Source organism: Phalangium opilio, unplaced genomic scaffold, assembly GCF_054372755.1.
Source record: "Phalangium opilio isolate 3A_F unplaced genomic scaffold, DU_Popi_V2 ptg000390l_1, whole genome shotgun sequence".
In the NCBI taxonomy this organism is placed as follows: Eukaryota; Metazoa; Arthropoda; class Arachnida; order Opiliones; family Phalangiidae; genus Phalangium; species Phalangium opilio.
The window spans coordinates 8,052,730-8,067,841 of record NW_028324234.1 but is presented as its reverse complement, the minus strand read 5'-3'; the positions used below and the strand labels follow the sequence as shown (position 1 = coordinate 8,067,841).

The window sequence follows — 15,112 nt, the reverse complement described above, 5'->3', positions numbered from 1 at the left end:
GTTTTATAAATTACATCTCTTGCAGTTAATTTATTAAATTATATCGTGTCAGAAGTGGGCTTCGAACCCACGCCCTCATACGAGGACCAGAAAACACAGATTCACGTTGTGAACGAAGGAAAGTAAGCCCCTTGAGTCTGGCGCCTTAGACCGCTCGGCCATCCTGACGTGGTCTATTGTAATTTGGACGTTTTATAAATTACATCTCTTGCAGTTAATTTATTAAATTATATCGTGTCAGAAGTGGGCTTCGAACCCATGCCCTCATACGAGGACCAGAAAACACAGTTTCACGTTGAGAGCGAAGGAAAGTAAGCCCCTTGAGTCTGGCGCCTTAGACCGCTCGGCCATCCTGACGTGGTCTATTGTATTTTGGACGTTTTATAAATTACATTTCTTCCAGTTAATTTATTAAAACATATCGTGTCAGAAGTGGGATTCGAACCCACGCCCTCATACGAGGACCAGAAAACACAGATTCACGTTGTGAACGAAGGAAACTAACCCCCTTGAGTCTGGCGCCTTAGACCGCTCGGCCATCCTGACGTGGTCTCTTGTAATTTGGACGATTTATAAATTACATCTCTTCTAGTTAATTTCATAAAACATATCGTGTCAGAAGTGGGATTTGAACCCTTGCCCTCAAACGAGGACCAGAATACACGGATTCACGTTGTGAACGAAAGAACTAAGCCCCTTTAGTCTGGCGCCTTAGACCGCTCGGCCATCCTGACGTGGTCTATTGTAATATGGACGTTTTATAAATTACATCTCTTGCAGTTAATTTATTAAAATATATCTTGTCAGAAGTGGGATTCGAACCCACGCCCTCATACGAGGACCAGAAAACACAGATTCACGTTGTGAACGAAGGAAACTAAGCCCCTTGAGTCTGGCGCCGTATACCGCTCGGCCATCCTGACGTGGTCTCTTGTATTTTGGACGTTTTATAAATTACATTTCTTCCAGTTAATTTATTAAAATATATCGTGTCAGAAGTGGGATTTGAACCCTTGCCCTCAAACGAGGACCAGAATACACGGATTCACGTTGTGAACGAAAGAACTAAGCCCCTTAAGTCTGGCGCCTTAGACCGCTCGGCAATCCTGACGTGGTCTATTGTAATTTGGACGTTTTATAAATTACATCTCTTGCAGTTAATTTATTAAATTATATCGTGTCAGAAGTGGGCTTCGAACCCATGCCCTCATACGAGGACCAGAAAACACAGTTTCACGTTGTGAGCGAAGGAAAGTATGCCCCTTGAGTCTGGCGCCTTAGACCGCTCGGCCATCCTGACGTGGTCTATTGTATATTGGACGTTTTATAAATTACATTTCTTCCAGTTAATTTATTAAAATCTATCGTGTCAGAAGTGGGATTCGAACCCACGCCCTCATACGAGGACCAGAAATTACAGATTCACGTTGTGAACGATGGAAACTAACCCCCTTGATTCTGGCGCCTTAGACCGCTCGGCCATCCTGACGTGGTCTCTTGTAGTTTTGACGTTTTATAAATTACATTTCTTCCAGTTAATTTATTAAAATATATCGTGTCAGAAGTGGGATTCGAACCCACGCCCTCATACGAGGACCAGAAAACACAGATTCACGTTGTGAACGAAGGAAACTAACCCCCTTAAGTCTGGCGCCTTAGACCGCTGGGCCCTCCTAACGTGGTCTCTTTTAATTTTGACGTTTTATAAATTACATCTCTTCTAGTTAATTTGTTAAAACATATCGTGTCAGAAGTGGGATTTGAACCCTTGCCCTCAAACGAGGACCAGAATACACGGATTCACGTTGTGAACGAAAGAACTAAGCCCCTTAAGTCTGGCGCCTTAGACCGCTCGGCAATCCTGACGTGGTCTATTGTAATTTGGACGTTTTATAAATTACATCTCTTGCAGTTAATTTATTAAATTATATCGTGTCAGAAGTGGGCTTCGAACCCATGCCCTCATACGAGGACCAGAAAACACAGTTTCACGTTGTGAGCGAAGGAAAGTAAGCCCCTTGAGTCTGGCGCCTTAGACCGCTCGGCCATCCTGACGTGGTCTATTGTATATTGGACGTTTTATAAATTACATTTCTTCCAGTTAATTTATTAAAATCTATCGTGTCAGAAGTGGGATTCGAACCCACGCCCTCATACGAGGACCAGAAAACACAGATTCACGTTGTGAACGAAGGAAACTAACCCCCTTGAGTCTGGCGCCTTAGACCGCTCGGCCATCCTGACGTGGTCTCTTGTAGTTTTGACGTTTTATAAATTACATCTCTTCCAGTTAATTTATTAAAATATATCGTGTCAGAAGTGGGATTCGAACCCACGCCCTCATACGAGGACCAGAAAACACAGATTCACGTTGTGAACGAAGGAAACTAACCCCCTTAAGTCTGGCGCCTTAGACCGCTGGGCCCTCCTAACGTGCTCTCTTTTAATTTTGACGTTTTATAAATTACATCTCTTCTAGTTAATTTATTAAAACATATCTTGTCAGAAGTGGGATTTGAACCCTTGCCCTCAAACGAGGACCAGAATACACGGATTCAAGTTGTGAACGAAAGAACTAAGCCCCTTAAGTCTGGCGCTTTAGACCGCTCGGCAATCCTGACGTGGTCTATTGTAATTTGGACGTTTTATAAATTACATCTCTTGCAGTTAATTTATTAAATTATATCGTGTCAGAAGTGGGCTTCGAACCCACGCCCTCATACGAGGACCAGAAAACACAGATTCACGTTGTGAACGAAGGAAAGTAAGCCCCTTGAGTCTGGCGCCTTAGACCGCTCGGCCATCCTGACGTGGTCTTTGGTATTTTGGACGTTTTATAAATTACATTTCTTCCAGTTAATTTATTAAAACATATCGTGTCAGAAGTGGGATTCGAACCCACGCCCTCATACGAGGACCAGAAAACACAGATTCACGTTGTGAACGAAGGAAACTAACCCCCTTGAGTCTGGCGCCTTAGACCGCTCGGCCATCCTGACGTGGTCTCTTGTAATTTGGACGATTTATAAATTACATCTCTTCTAGTTAATTTCATAAAACATATCGTGTCAGAAGTGGGATTTGAACCCTTGCCCTCAAACGAGGACCAGAATACACGGATTCACGTTGTGAACGAAAGAACTAAGCCCCTTAAGTCTGGCGCCTTAGACCGCTCGGCCATCCTGACGTGGTCTATTGTAATTTGGACGTTTTATAAATTACATCTCTTGCAGTTAATTTATTAAAATATATCTTGTCAGAAGTGGGATTCGAACCCACGCCCTCATACGAGGACCAGAAAACACAGATTCACGTTGTGAACGAAGGAAACTAAGCCCCTTGAGTCTGGCGCCGTATACCGCTCGGCCATCCTGACGTTGTACTCTTGTATTTTGGACGTTTTATAAATTACATTTCTTCCAGTTAATTTATTAAAATATATCGTGTCAGAAGTGGGATTTGAACCCTTGCCCTCAAACGAGGACCAGAATACACGGATTCACGTTGTGAACGAAAGAACTAAGCCCCTTAAGTCTGGCGCCTTAGACCGCTCGGCAATCCTGACGTGGTCTATTGTAATTTGGACGTTTTATAAATTACATCTCTTGCAGTTAATTTATTAAATTATATCGTGTCAGAAGTGGGCTTCGAACCCATGCCCTCATACGAGGACCAGAAAACACAGTTTCACGTTGTGAGCGAAGGAAAGTATGCCCCTTGAGTCTGGCGCCTTAGACCGCTCGGCCATCCTGACGTGGTCTCTTGTAATTTGGACGATTTATAAATTACATCTCTTCTAGTTAATTTCATAAAACATATCGTGTCAGAAGTGGGATTTGAACCCTTGCCCTCAAACGAGGACCAGAATACACGGATTCACGTTGTGAACGAAAGAACTAAGCCCCTTAAGTCTGGCGCCTTAGACCGCTCGGCCATCCTGACGTGGTCTATTGTAATTTGGACGCTTTATAAATTACATCTCTTGCAGTTAATTTATTAAAATATATCTTGTCAGAAGTGGGATTCGAACCCACGCCCTCATACGATGACCAGAAAACACAGATTCACGTTGTGAACGAAGGAAACTAAGCCCCTTGAGTCTGGCGCTGTATACCGCTCGGCCATCCTGACGTGGTCTCTTGTATTTTGGACGTTTTATAAATTACATTTCTTCCAGTTAATTTATTAAAATATATCGTGTCAGAAGTGGGATTTGAACCCTTGCCCTCAAACGAGGACCAGAATACACGGATTCACGTTGTGAACGAAAGAACTAAGCCCCTTAAGTCTGGCGCCTTAGACCGCTCGGCAATCCTGACGTGGTCTATTGTAATTTGGACGTTTTATAAATTACATCTCTTGCAGTTAATTTATTTAATTATATCGTGTCAGAAGTGGGCTTCGAACCCATGCCCTCATACGAGGACCAGAAAACACAGTTTCACGTTGTGAGCGAAGGAAAGTATGCCCCTTGAGTCTGGCGCCTTAGACCGCTCGGCCATCCTGACGTGGTCTATTGTATATTGGACGTTTTATAAATTACATTTCTTCCAGTTAATTTAATAAAATCTATCGTGTCAGAAGTGGGATTCGAACCCACGCCCTCATACGAGGACTAGAAATCACAGATTCACGTTGTGAACGAAGGAAACTAACCCCCTTGATTCTGGCGCCTTAGACCGCTCGGCCATCCTGACGTGGTCTCTTGTAGTTTTGACGTTTTATAAATTACATTTCTTCCAGTTAATTAATTAAAATATATCGTGTCAGAAGTGGGATTCGAACCCACGCCCTCATACGAGGACCAGAAAACACAGATTCACGTTGTGAACGAAGGAAACTAACCCCCTTAAGTCTGGCGCCTTAGACCGCTGGGCCCTCCTAACGTGGTCTCTTTTAATTTTGACGTTTTATAAATTACATCTCTTCTAGTTAATTTGTTAAAACATATCGTGTCAGAAGTGGGATTTGAACCCTTGCCCTCAAACGAGGACCAGAATACACGGATTCACGTTGTGAACGAAAGAACTAAGCCCCTTAAGTCTGGCGCCTTAGACCGCTCGGCAATCCTGACGTGGTCTATTGTAATTTGGACGTTTTATAAATTACATCTCTTGCAGTTAATTTATTAAATTATATCGTGTCAGAAGTGGGCTTCGAACCCACGCCATCATACGAGGACCAGAAAACACAGATTCACGTTGTGAACGAAGGAAAGTAAGCCCCTTGAGTCTGGCGCCTTAGACCGCTCGGCCATCCTGACGTTGTCTTTGGTATTTTGGACGTTTTATAAATTACATTTCTTCCAGTTAATTTATTAAAACATATCGTGTCAGAAGTGGGATTTGAACCCTTGCCCTCAAACGAGGACCAGAATACACGGATTCACGTTGTGAACGAAAGAACTAAGCCCCTTAAGTCTGGCGCCTTAGACCGCTCGGCCATCCTGACGTGGTCTATTGTAATTTGGACGTTTTATAAATTACATCTCTTGCAGTTAATTAATTAAAATATATCTTGTCAGAAGTGGGATACGAACCCACGCCCTCATACGAGGACCAGAAAACACAGATTCACGTTGTGAACGAAGGAAACTAAGCCCCTTGAGTCTGGCGCCTTATACCGCTCGGCCATCCTGACGTGGTCTCTTGTATTTTGGACGTTTTATAAATTACATTTCTTCCAGTTAATTTATTAAAATATATCGTGTCAGAAGTGGGATTTGAACCCTTGCCCTCAAACGAGGACCAGAATACACGGATTCACGTTGTGAACGAAAGAACTAAGCCCCTTAAGTCTGGCGCCTTAGACCGCTCGGCAATCCTGACGTGGTCTATTGTAATTTGGACGTTTTATAAATTACATCTCTTGCAGTTAATTTATTAAATTATATCGTGTCAGAAGTGGGCTTCGAACCCATGCCCTCATACGAGGACCAGAAAACACAGTTTCACGTTGTGAGCGAAGGAAAGTATGCCCCTTGAGTCTGGCGCCTTAGACCGCTCGGCCATCCTGACGTGGTCTATTGTATATTGGACGTTTTATAAATTACATTTCTTCCAGTTAATTTATTAAAATCTATCGTGTCAGAAGTGGGATTCGAACCCACGCCCTCATACGAGGACCAGAAATCACAGATTCACGTTGTGAACGAAGGAAACTAACCCCCTTGATTCTGGCGCCTTAGACCGCTCGGCCATCCTGACGTGGTCTCTTGTAGTTTTGACGTTTTATAAATTACATTTCTTCCAGTTAATTTATTAAAATATATCGTGTCAGAAGTGGGATTCGAACCCACGCCCTCATTCGAGGACCAGAAAACACAGATTCACGTTGTGAACGAAGGAAACTAACCCCCTTAAGTCTGGCGCCTTAGACCGCTGGGCCCTCCTAACGTGGTCTCTTTTAATTTTGACGTTTTATAAATTACATCTCTTCTAGTTAATTTGTTAAAACATATCGTGTCAGAAGTGGGATTCGAACCCACGCCCTAATACGAGGACCAGAAAACACAGATTCAGGTTGTGAACGAAGGAAACTAACCCCCTTGAGTCTGGCGCCTTAGACCGCTCGGCCATCCTGACGTGGTCTCTTGTAGTTTTGACGTTTTATAAATTACATCTCTTGCAGTTAATTTATTAAATTATATCGTGTCAGAAGTGGGATTCGAACCCACGCCCTAATACGAGGACCAGAAAACACAGATTCACGTTGTGAACGAAGGAAACTAACCCCCTTGAGTCTGGCGCCTTAGACCGCTCGGCCATCCTGACGTGGTCTATTGTAATTTGGACGTTTTATAAATTACATCTCTTGCAGTTAATTTATTAAAATATATCGTGTCAGAAGTGGGATTCGAACCCACGCCCTCATACGAGGACCAGAACACACAGCTTCACGTTGTGAACAAAGGAAACTAAGCCCCTTGAGTCTGGCGCCTTAGACCGCTCGGCCATCCTGACGTGGTCTATTGTAATTTGGACGTTTTATAAATTACATCTCTTGCAGTTAATTTATTAAAATATATCGCGCCAGAAGTGGGATTCGAACCCACGCCCTTATACGAGGACCAGAAAACACGGATTGACGTTGTGAACGAAAGAACTAAGCCCCTTAAGTCTGGCGCCTTAGACCGCTCGGCAATCCTGACGTGGTCTATTGTAATTTGGACGTTTTATAAATTACATCTCTTGCAGTTAATTTATTAAATTATATCGTGTCAGAAGTGGGCTTCGAACCCACGCCCTCATACGAGGACCAGAAAACACAGATTCACGTTGTGAACGAAGGAAAGTAAGCCCCTTGAGTCTGGCGCCTTAGACCGCTCGGCCATCCTGACGTGGTCTTTGGTATTTTGGACGTTTTATAAATTACATTTCTTCCAGTTAATTTATTAAAACATATCGTGTCAGAAGTGGGATTCGAACCCACGCCCTCATACGAGGACCAGAAAACACAGATTCACGTTGTGAACGAAGGAAACTAACCCCCTTGAGTCTGGCGCCTTAGACCGCTCGGCCATCCTGACGTGGTCTCTTGTAATTTGGACGTTTTATAAATTACATCTCTTCCAGTTAATTTCATAAAACATATCGTGTCAGAAGTGGGATTCGAACCCACGCCCTTATACGAGGACCAGAAAACACAGATTCACGTTGTGAACGAAGGAAACTAACCCCCTTGAGTCTGGCGCCTTAGACCGCTCGGCCATCCTGACGTGGTCTCTTGTAGTTTTGACGTTTTATAAATTACATCTCTTGCAGTTAATTTATTAAATTATATCGTGTCAGAAGTGGGATTCGAACCCACGCCCTAATACGAGGACCAGAAAACACAGATTCACGTTGTGAACGAAGGAAACTAACCCCCTTGAGTCTGGCGCCTTAGACCGCTCGGCCATCCTGACGTGGTCTATTGTAATTTGGACGTTTTATAAATTACATCTCTTGCAGTTAATTTATTAAAATATATCGTGTCAGAAGTGGGATTCGAACCCACGCCCTCATACGAGGACCAGAACACACAGCTTCACGTTGTGAACAAAGGAAACTAAGCCCCTTGAGTCTGGCGCCTTAGACCGCTCGGCCATCCTGACGTGGTCTATTGTAATTTGGACGTTTTATAAATTACATCTCTTGCAGTTAATTTATTAAAATATATCGCGCCAGAAGTGGGATTCGAACCCACGCCCTTATACGAGGACCAGAAAACACGGATTGACGTTGTGAACGAAAGAACTAAGCCCCTTAAGTCTGGCGCCTTAGACCGCTCGGCAATCCTGACGTGGTCTATTGTAATTTGGACGTTTTATAAATTACATCTCTGGCAGTTAATTTATTAAATTATATCGTGTCAGAAGTGGGCTTCGAACCCACGCCCTCATACGAGGACCAGAAAACACAGATTCACGTTGTGAACGAAGGAAAGTAAGCCCCTTGAGTCTGGCGCCTTAGACCGCTCGGCCATCCTGACGTGGTCTTTGGTATTTTGGACGTTTTATAAATTACATTTCTTCCAGTTAATTTATTAAAACATATCGTGTCAGAAGTGGGATTCGAACCCACGCCCTCATACGAGGACCAGAAAACACAGATTCACGTTGTGAACGAAGGAAACTAACCCCCTTGAGTCTGGCGCCTTAGACCGCTCGGCCATCCTGACGTGGTCTCTTGTAATTTGGACGTTTTATAAATTACATCTCTTCCAGTTAATTTCATAAAACATATCGTGTCAGAAGTGGGATTCGAACCCACGCCCTCATACGAGGACCAGAAAACACAGATTCACGTTGTGAACGAAGGAAACTAAGCCCCTTGAGTCTGGCGCCTTAGACCGCTCGGCCATCCTGACGTGGTCTCTTGTAATTTGGACGATTTATAAATTACATCTCTTGCAGTTAATTTATTAAAATATATCGCGCCAGAAGTGGGATTTGAACCCTTGCCCTCAAACGAGGACCAGAATACACGGATTCACGTTGTGAACGAAAGAACTAAGCCCCTTAAGTCTGGCGCCTTAGACCGCTCGGCCATCCTGACGTGGTCTATTGTAATTTGGACGTTTTATAAATTACATCTCTTGCAGTTAATTTATTAAATTATATCGTGTCAGAAGTGGGCTTCGAACCCACGCCCTCATACGAGGACCAGAAAACACAGATTCACGTTGTGAACGAAGGAAAGTAAGCCCCTTGAGTCTGGCGCCTTAGACCGCTCGGCCATCCTGACGTGGTCTTTGGTATTTTGGACGTTTTATAAATTACATTTCTTCCAGTTAATTTATTAAAACATATCGTGTCAGAAGTGGGATTCGAACCCACGCCCTCATACGAGGACCAGAAAACACAGATTCACGTTGTGAACGAAGGAAACTAACCCCCTTGAGTCTGGCGCCTTAGACCGCTCGGCCATCCTGACGTGGTCTCTTGTAATTTGGACGTTTTATAAATTACATCTCTTGCAGTTAATTTATTAAAATATATCTTGTCAGAAGTGGGATTCGAACCCACGCCCTCATACGAGGACCAGAAAACACAGCTTCACGTTGTGAGCGAAGGAAACTAAGCCCCTTGAGTCTGGCGCCTTAGACCGCTCGCCCATCCTGACGTGGTCTATTGTGTATTGAACGTTTTATAAATTACATTTCATCCAGTTAATTTATTAAAATCTATCGTGTCAGAAGTGGGATTCGAACCCACGCCCTCATACGAGGACCAGAAAACACAGATTCACGTTGTGAACGAAGGAAACTAACCCCCTTGAGTCTGGCGCCTTAGACCGCTCGGCCATCCTGACGTGGTCTCTTGTAGTTTTGACATTTTATAAATTACATCTCTTGCAGTTAATTTATTAAATTATATCGTGTCAGAAGTGGGCTTCGAACCCACGCCCTCATACGAGGACCAGAAAACACAGATTCACGTAGTGAACGAAAGAACTAAGCCCCTTAAGTCTGGCGCCTTAGACCGCTCGGCAATCCTGACGTGGTCTATTGTAATTTGGAAGTTTTATAAATTACATCTCTTGCAGTTAATTTATTAAATTATATCGTGTCAGAAGTGGGCTTCGAACCCACGCCCTTATACGAGGACCAGAAAACACAGATTCACGTTGTGAACGAAAGAAACTAAGCCCCTTGAGTCTGGCGCCTTAGACCGCTCGGCCATCCTGACGTGGTCTCTTGTAATTTGGACGATTTATAAATTACATCTCTTCTAGTTAATTTCATAAAACATATCATGTCAGAAGTGGGATTTGAACCCTTGCCCTCAAACGAGGACCAGAATACACGGATTCACGTTGTGAACGAAAGAACTAAGCCCCTTAAGTCTGGCGCCTTAGACCGCTAGGCCATCCTGACGTGGTCTATTGTAATTTGGACGTTTTATAAATTACATCTCTTGCAGTTAATTTATTAAAATATATCGTGTCAGAAGTGGGATTCGAACCCACGCCCTCATACGAGGACCAGAAAACACAGATTCACGTTGTGAACAAAGGAAACTAAGCCCCTTGAGTCTGGCGCCTTAGACCGCTCGGCCATCCTGACGTGGTCTATTGTAGTTTTGACATTTTATAAATTACATCTCTTGCAGTTAATTTATTAAATTATATCGTGTCAGAAGTGGGCTTCGAACCCACGCCCTCATAAGAGGACCAGAAAACACAGATTCACGTAGTGAACGAAAGAACTAAGCCCCTTAAGTCTGGCGCCTTAGACCGCTCGGCAATCCTGACGTGGTCTATTGTAATTTGGAAGTTTTATAAATTACATCTCTTGCAGTTAATTTATTAAATTATATCGTGTCAGAAGTGGGCTTCGAACCCACGCCCTCATACGATGACCAGAAAACACAGATTCACGTTGTGAACGAAGGAAACTAAGCCCCTTGAGCCTGGCGCCTTAGACCGCTCGGCAATCCAGACCTGGTCTGTTGTAATTTTGACGATTTATAAATTACATCTCTTGCAGTTAATTTATTAAAACATATCGTGTCAGAAGTGGGCTTCGAACCCACGCCCTCATACGAGGACCAGAAAACACAGATTCACGTTGTGAACGAAGGAAAGTAAGCCCCTTGAGTCTGGCGCCTTAGACCGCTCGGCCATCCTGACGTGGTCTTTGGTATTTTGGACGTTTTATAAATTACATTTCTTCCAGTTAATTTATTAAAACATATCGTGTCAGAAGTGGGATTCGAACCCACGCCCTCATACGAGGACCAGAAAACACAGATTCACGTTGTGAACGAAGGAAACTAACCCCCTTGAGTCTGGCGCCTTAGACCGCTCGGCCATCCTGACGTGGTCTCTTGTAATTTGGACGTTTTATAAATTACATCTCTTCCAGTTAATTTCATAAAACATATCGTGTCAGAAGTGGGATTCGAACCCACGCCCTTATACGAGGACCAGAAAACACAGATTCACGTTGTGAACGAAAGAAACTAAGCCCCTTGAGTCTGGCGCCTTAGACCGCTCGGCCATCCTGACGTGGTCTCTTGTAATTTGGACGATTTATAAATTACATCTCTTCTAGTTAATTTCATAAAACATATCGTGTCAGAAGTGGGATTTGAACCCTTGCCCTCAAACGAGGACCAGAATACACGGATTCACGTTGTGAACGAAAGAACTAAGCCCCTTGAGTCTGGCGCCTTAGACCGCTCGCCCATCCTGACGTGGTCTATTGTATATTGAACGTTTTATAAATTACATTTCTTCCAGTTAATTTATTAAAATCTATCGTGTCAGAAGTGGGATTCGAACCCACGCCCTCATACGATGACCAGAAAACACAGATTCACGTTGTGAACGAAGGAAAGTAAGCCCCTTGAGTCTGGCGCCTTAGACCGCTCGGCCATCCTGACGTGGTCTTTGGTATTTTGGACGTTTTATAAATTACATTTCTTCCAGTTAATTTATTAAAACATATCGTGTCAGAAGTGGCATTCGAACCCACGCCCTAATACGACGACCAGAAAACACAGATTCACGTTGTGAACGAAGGAAACTAACCCCCTTGAGTCTGGCGCCTTAGACCGCTCGGCCATCCTGACGTGGTCTCTTGTAATTTGGACGTTTTATAAATTACATCTCTTCCAGTTAATTTCATAAAACATATCGTGTCAGAAGTGGGATTCGAACCCACGCCCTTATACGAGGACCAGAAAACACAGATTCACGTTGTGAACGAAAGAAACTAAGCCCCTTGAGTCTGGCGCCTTAGACCGCTCGGCCATCCTGACGTGGTCTCTTGTAATTTGGACGATTTATAAATTACATCTCTTCTAGTTAATTTCATAAAACATATCATGTCAGAAGTGGGATTTGAACCCTTGCCCTCAAACGAGGACCAGAATACACGGATTCACGTTGTGAACGAAAGAACTAAGCCCCTTAAGTCTGGCGCCTTAGACCGCTAGGCCATCCTGACGTGGTCTATTGTAATTTGGACGTTTTATAAATTACATCTCTTGCAGTTAATTTATTAAAATATATCGTGTCAGAAGTGGGATTCGAACCCACGCCCTCATACGAGGACCAGAAAACACAGATTCACGTTGTGAACAAAGGAAACTAAGCCCCTTGAGTCTGGCGCCTTAGACCGCTCGGCCATCCTGACGTGGTCTATTGTAGTTTTGACATTTTATAAATTACATCTCTTGCAGTTAATTTATTAAATTATATCGTGTCAGAAGTGGGCTTCGAACCCACGCCCTCATACGAGGACCAGAAAACACAGATTCACGTAGTGAACGAAAGAACTAAGCCCCTTAAGTCTAGCGCCTTAGACCGCTCGGCAATCCTGACGTGGTCTATTGTAATTTGGAAGTTTTTTAAATTACATCTCTTGCAGTTAATTCATTAAATTATATCGTGTCAGAAGTGGGCTTCGAACCCACGCCCTCATACGATGACCAGAAAACACAGATTCACGTTGTGAACGAAGGAACGTAAGCCCCTTGAGTCTGGCGCCTTAGACCGCTCGGCCATCCTGACGTGGTCTTTGGTATTTTGGACGTTTTATAAATTACATTTCTTCCAGTTAATTTATTAAAACATATCGTGTCAGAAGTGGGATTTGAACCCTTGCCCTCAAACGAGGACCAGAATACACGGATTCACGTTGTGAACGAAAGAACTAAGCCCCTTAAGTCTGGCGCCTTAGACCGCTCGGCCATCCTGATGTGGTCTCTTGTAATTTGGACGTTTTATAAATTACATCTCTTGCAGTTAATTTATTAAAATATATCGTGTCGGAAGTGGGATTCGAACCCACGCCCTCATACGAGGACCAGAAAACACAGATTCACGTTGTGAACGAAGGAAAGAAAGCCCCTTAAGTCTGGCGCCTTAGACCGCTCGGCCATCCTGACGTGGTCTCTTGTAATTTAGAGGTTTTATAAATTACATCTCTTGCAAATAATTTATTAAAATATATCGTGTCAGAAGTGGGATTCGAACCCACGCCCTCATACGAGGACCAGAAAACACAGATTCACGTTGTGAACGAAGGAAACTAAGCCCATTGAGTCTGGCGCCTTAGACCGCTCGGCTATCCTGACGTGGTCTATTTTAATTTGGACGTTTTATAAATTACATCTCTTGCAGTTAATTTATTAAAATATATCGCGCCAGAAGTGGGATTCGAACCCACGCCCTCATACGAGGACCAGAAAACACAGATTCACGTTGTGAACGAAGGAAACTAAGCCCCTTGAGTCTGGCGCCTTAGACCGCTCGGCCATCCTGACGTGGTCTCTTGTAATTTGGACGTTTTATAAATTACATCTCTTGCAGTTAATTTATTAAAATATATCGTGTCGGAAGTGGGATTCGAACCCACGCCCTCATACGAGGACCAGAAAACACAGATTCACGTTGTGAACGAAGGAAACTAAGCCCCTTGAGTCTGGCGCCTTAGACCGCTCGGCCATCCTGACGTGGTCTCTTGTAATTTGGACGATTTATAAATTACATCTCTTCTAGTTAATTTCATAAAACATATCGTGTCAGAAGTGGGATTAGAACCCTTGCCCTCAAACGAGGACCAGAATACACGGATTCACGTTGTGAACGAAAGAACTAAGCCCCTTAATTCTGGCGCCTTAGACCGCTCGGCCATCCTGACGTGGTCTCTTGTATTTTGGACGTTTTATAAATTACATTTCTTCCAGTTAATTTATTAAAATCTATCGTGTCAGAAGTGGGATTCGAACCCATGCCCTTATACGAGGACCAGAAAACACAGATTCACGTTGTGAACGAAGGAAACTAAGCCCCTTGAGTCTGGCGCCTTAGACCGCTCGGCCATCCTGACGTGGTCTCTTTTAATTTGGACGATTTATAAATTACATCTCTTCTAGTTAATTTCATAAAACATATCGTGTCAGAAGTGGGATTAGAACCCTTGCCCTCAAACGAGGACCAGTATACACGGATTCACGTTGTGAACGAAAGAACTAAGCCCCTTAATTCTGGCGCCTTAGACCGCTCGGCAATCCTGACGTGGTCTATTGTAATTTGGACGTTTTATAAATTACATCTCTTTCAGTTAATTTATTAAATTATATCGTGTCAGAAGTGGGATTCGAACCCACGCCCTCATACGAGGACCAGAAAACACAGATTCACGTTGTGAACGAAGGAAAGTAAGCCCCTTGAGTCTGGCGCCTTAGACCGCTCGGCCATCCTGACGTGGTCTCTTGTCATTTGGACGTTTTATAAATTACATCTCTTCCCGTTAATTTATTAAATTATATCGTGTCAGAAGTGGGATTCGAACCCACGCCCTCATACGAGGACCAGAAAACACACATTCACGTTGTGAACGAAGTAAACTAAGCCCCTTGAGTCTGGCGCCTTAGACCGCTCGGCCATCCTGACGTGGTCCCTTGTATTTTGGACGTTTTATAAATTACATCTCTTGCAGTTAATTTATTAAAATATATCGTGTCAGAAGTGGGATTCGAACCCACGCCCTCATACGAGGACCAGAAAACACAGATTCACTTTGTGAACGAAGGCAACAAAACCCCTTGAGTCTGGCGCCTTAGACCGCTCGGCCATCCTGACGTGGTCTGTTGTAATTTGGAGGTTTTATAAATTAC

The 15,112-nt window shown here is 43.6% G+C and overlaps 20 non-coding genes across 20 annotated transcripts; all 20 read right to left on the bottom strand.

Moving 5' to 3' along the window:
- Nucleotides 1-424: 424 nt before the first annotated feature.
- On the bottom strand, nucleotides 425-546 carry TRNAL-CAA (transfer RNA leucine (anticodon CAA)). Its single transcript has 2 exons — nucleotides 509-546; nucleotides 425-470 (listed from the first exon to the last, which is right to left on the bottom strand). It is a non-coding gene; the product is annotated as a tRNA-Leu (tRNA).
- A 67-nt stretch (nucleotides 547-613) lies between these two features.
- On the bottom strand, nucleotides 614-734 carry TRNAF-AAA (transfer RNA phenylalanine (anticodon AAA)). The gene is made up of 2 exons: nucleotides 697-734; nucleotides 614-659 (listed from the first exon to the last, which is right to left on the bottom strand). It is a non-coding gene; the product is annotated as a tRNA-Phe (tRNA).
- Nucleotides 735-2,122: 1,388 nt separating this feature from the next.
- Nucleotides 2,123-2,244, bottom strand: TRNAL-CAA (transfer RNA leucine (anticodon CAA)). Its single transcript has 2 exons — nucleotides 2,207-2,244; nucleotides 2,123-2,168 (listed from the first exon to the last, which is right to left on the bottom strand). It is a non-coding gene; the product is annotated as a tRNA-Leu (tRNA).
- A 633-nt stretch (nucleotides 2,245-2,877) lies between these two features.
- TRNAL-CAA (transfer RNA leucine (anticodon CAA)) lies at nucleotides 2,878-2,999 on the bottom strand. Its single transcript has 2 exons — nucleotides 2,962-2,999; nucleotides 2,878-2,923 (listed from the first exon to the last, which is right to left on the bottom strand). It is a non-coding gene; the product is annotated as a tRNA-Leu (tRNA).
- Nucleotides 3,000-6,840: 3,841 nt separating this feature from the next.
- Nucleotides 6,841-6,962, bottom strand: TRNAL-CAA (transfer RNA leucine (anticodon CAA)). Its single transcript has 2 exons — nucleotides 6,925-6,962; nucleotides 6,841-6,886 (listed from the first exon to the last, which is right to left on the bottom strand). It is a non-coding gene; the product is annotated as a tRNA-Leu (tRNA).
- A 444-nt stretch (nucleotides 6,963-7,406) lies between these two features.
- TRNAL-CAA (transfer RNA leucine (anticodon CAA)) lies at nucleotides 7,407-7,528 on the bottom strand. The gene is made up of 2 exons: nucleotides 7,491-7,528; nucleotides 7,407-7,452 (listed from the first exon to the last, which is right to left on the bottom strand). It is a non-coding gene; the product is annotated as a tRNA-Leu (tRNA).
- A 445-nt stretch (nucleotides 7,529-7,973) lies between these two features.
- On the bottom strand, nucleotides 7,974-8,095 carry TRNAL-CAA (transfer RNA leucine (anticodon CAA)). Its single transcript has 2 exons — nucleotides 8,058-8,095; nucleotides 7,974-8,019 (listed from the first exon to the last, which is right to left on the bottom strand). It is a non-coding gene; the product is annotated as a tRNA-Leu (tRNA).
- Nucleotides 8,096-8,539: 444 nt separating this feature from the next.
- Nucleotides 8,540-8,661, bottom strand: TRNAL-CAA (transfer RNA leucine (anticodon CAA)). Its single transcript has 2 exons — nucleotides 8,624-8,661; nucleotides 8,540-8,585 (listed from the first exon to the last, which is right to left on the bottom strand). It is a non-coding gene; the product is annotated as a tRNA-Leu (tRNA).
- Nucleotides 8,662-8,728: 67 nt separating this feature from the next.
- TRNAL-CAA (transfer RNA leucine (anticodon CAA)) lies at nucleotides 8,729-8,850 on the bottom strand. The gene is made up of 2 exons: nucleotides 8,813-8,850; nucleotides 8,729-8,774 (listed from the first exon to the last, which is right to left on the bottom strand). It is a non-coding gene; the product is annotated as a tRNA-Leu (tRNA).
- A 444-nt stretch (nucleotides 8,851-9,294) lies between these two features.
- Nucleotides 9,295-9,416, bottom strand: TRNAL-CAA (transfer RNA leucine (anticodon CAA)). The gene is made up of 2 exons: nucleotides 9,379-9,416; nucleotides 9,295-9,340 (listed from the first exon to the last, which is right to left on the bottom strand). It is a non-coding gene; the product is annotated as a tRNA-Leu (tRNA).
- Nucleotides 9,417-9,672: 256 nt separating this feature from the next.
- On the bottom strand, nucleotides 9,673-9,794 carry TRNAL-CAA (transfer RNA leucine (anticodon CAA)). The gene is made up of 2 exons: nucleotides 9,757-9,794; nucleotides 9,673-9,718 (listed from the first exon to the last, which is right to left on the bottom strand). It is a non-coding gene; the product is annotated as a tRNA-Leu (tRNA).
- Nucleotides 9,795-10,426: 632 nt separating this feature from the next.
- TRNAL-CAA (transfer RNA leucine (anticodon CAA)) lies at nucleotides 10,427-10,548 on the bottom strand. Its single transcript has 2 exons — nucleotides 10,511-10,548; nucleotides 10,427-10,472 (listed from the first exon to the last, which is right to left on the bottom strand). It is a non-coding gene; the product is annotated as a tRNA-Leu (tRNA).
- Nucleotides 10,549-11,181: 633 nt separating this feature from the next.
- TRNAL-CAA (transfer RNA leucine (anticodon CAA)) lies at nucleotides 11,182-11,303 on the bottom strand. Its single transcript has 2 exons — nucleotides 11,266-11,303; nucleotides 11,182-11,227 (listed from the first exon to the last, which is right to left on the bottom strand). It is a non-coding gene; the product is annotated as a tRNA-Leu (tRNA).
- A 1,199-nt stretch (nucleotides 11,304-12,502) lies between these two features.
- TRNAL-CAA (transfer RNA leucine (anticodon CAA)) lies at nucleotides 12,503-12,624 on the bottom strand. The gene is made up of 2 exons: nucleotides 12,587-12,624; nucleotides 12,503-12,548 (listed from the first exon to the last, which is right to left on the bottom strand). It is a non-coding gene; the product is annotated as a tRNA-Leu (tRNA).
- An 821-nt stretch (nucleotides 12,625-13,445) lies between these two features.
- On the bottom strand, nucleotides 13,446-13,567 carry TRNAL-CAA (transfer RNA leucine (anticodon CAA)). The gene is made up of 2 exons: nucleotides 13,530-13,567; nucleotides 13,446-13,491 (listed from the first exon to the last, which is right to left on the bottom strand). It is a non-coding gene; the product is annotated as a tRNA-Leu (tRNA).
- Nucleotides 13,568-13,634: 67 nt separating this feature from the next.
- On the bottom strand, nucleotides 13,635-13,756 carry TRNAL-CAA (transfer RNA leucine (anticodon CAA)). Its single transcript has 2 exons — nucleotides 13,719-13,756; nucleotides 13,635-13,680 (listed from the first exon to the last, which is right to left on the bottom strand). It is a non-coding gene; the product is annotated as a tRNA-Leu (tRNA).
- A 67-nt stretch (nucleotides 13,757-13,823) lies between these two features.
- Nucleotides 13,824-13,945, bottom strand: TRNAL-CAA (transfer RNA leucine (anticodon CAA)). The gene is made up of 2 exons: nucleotides 13,908-13,945; nucleotides 13,824-13,869 (listed from the first exon to the last, which is right to left on the bottom strand). It is a non-coding gene; the product is annotated as a tRNA-Leu (tRNA).
- Nucleotides 13,946-14,577: 632 nt separating this feature from the next.
- Nucleotides 14,578-14,699, bottom strand: TRNAL-CAA (transfer RNA leucine (anticodon CAA)). The gene is made up of 2 exons: nucleotides 14,662-14,699; nucleotides 14,578-14,623 (listed from the first exon to the last, which is right to left on the bottom strand). It is a non-coding gene; the product is annotated as a tRNA-Leu (tRNA).
- Nucleotides 14,700-14,766: 67 nt separating this feature from the next.
- On the bottom strand, nucleotides 14,767-14,888 carry TRNAL-CAA (transfer RNA leucine (anticodon CAA)). Its single transcript has 2 exons — nucleotides 14,851-14,888; nucleotides 14,767-14,812 (listed from the first exon to the last, which is right to left on the bottom strand). It is a non-coding gene; the product is annotated as a tRNA-Leu (tRNA).
- Nucleotides 14,889-14,955: 67 nt separating this feature from the next.
- TRNAL-CAA (transfer RNA leucine (anticodon CAA)) lies at nucleotides 14,956-15,077 on the bottom strand. Its single transcript has 2 exons — nucleotides 15,040-15,077; nucleotides 14,956-15,001 (listed from the first exon to the last, which is right to left on the bottom strand). It is a non-coding gene; the product is annotated as a tRNA-Leu (tRNA).
- Between the last annotated feature and the right edge of the window lie 35 nt (nucleotides 15,078-15,112).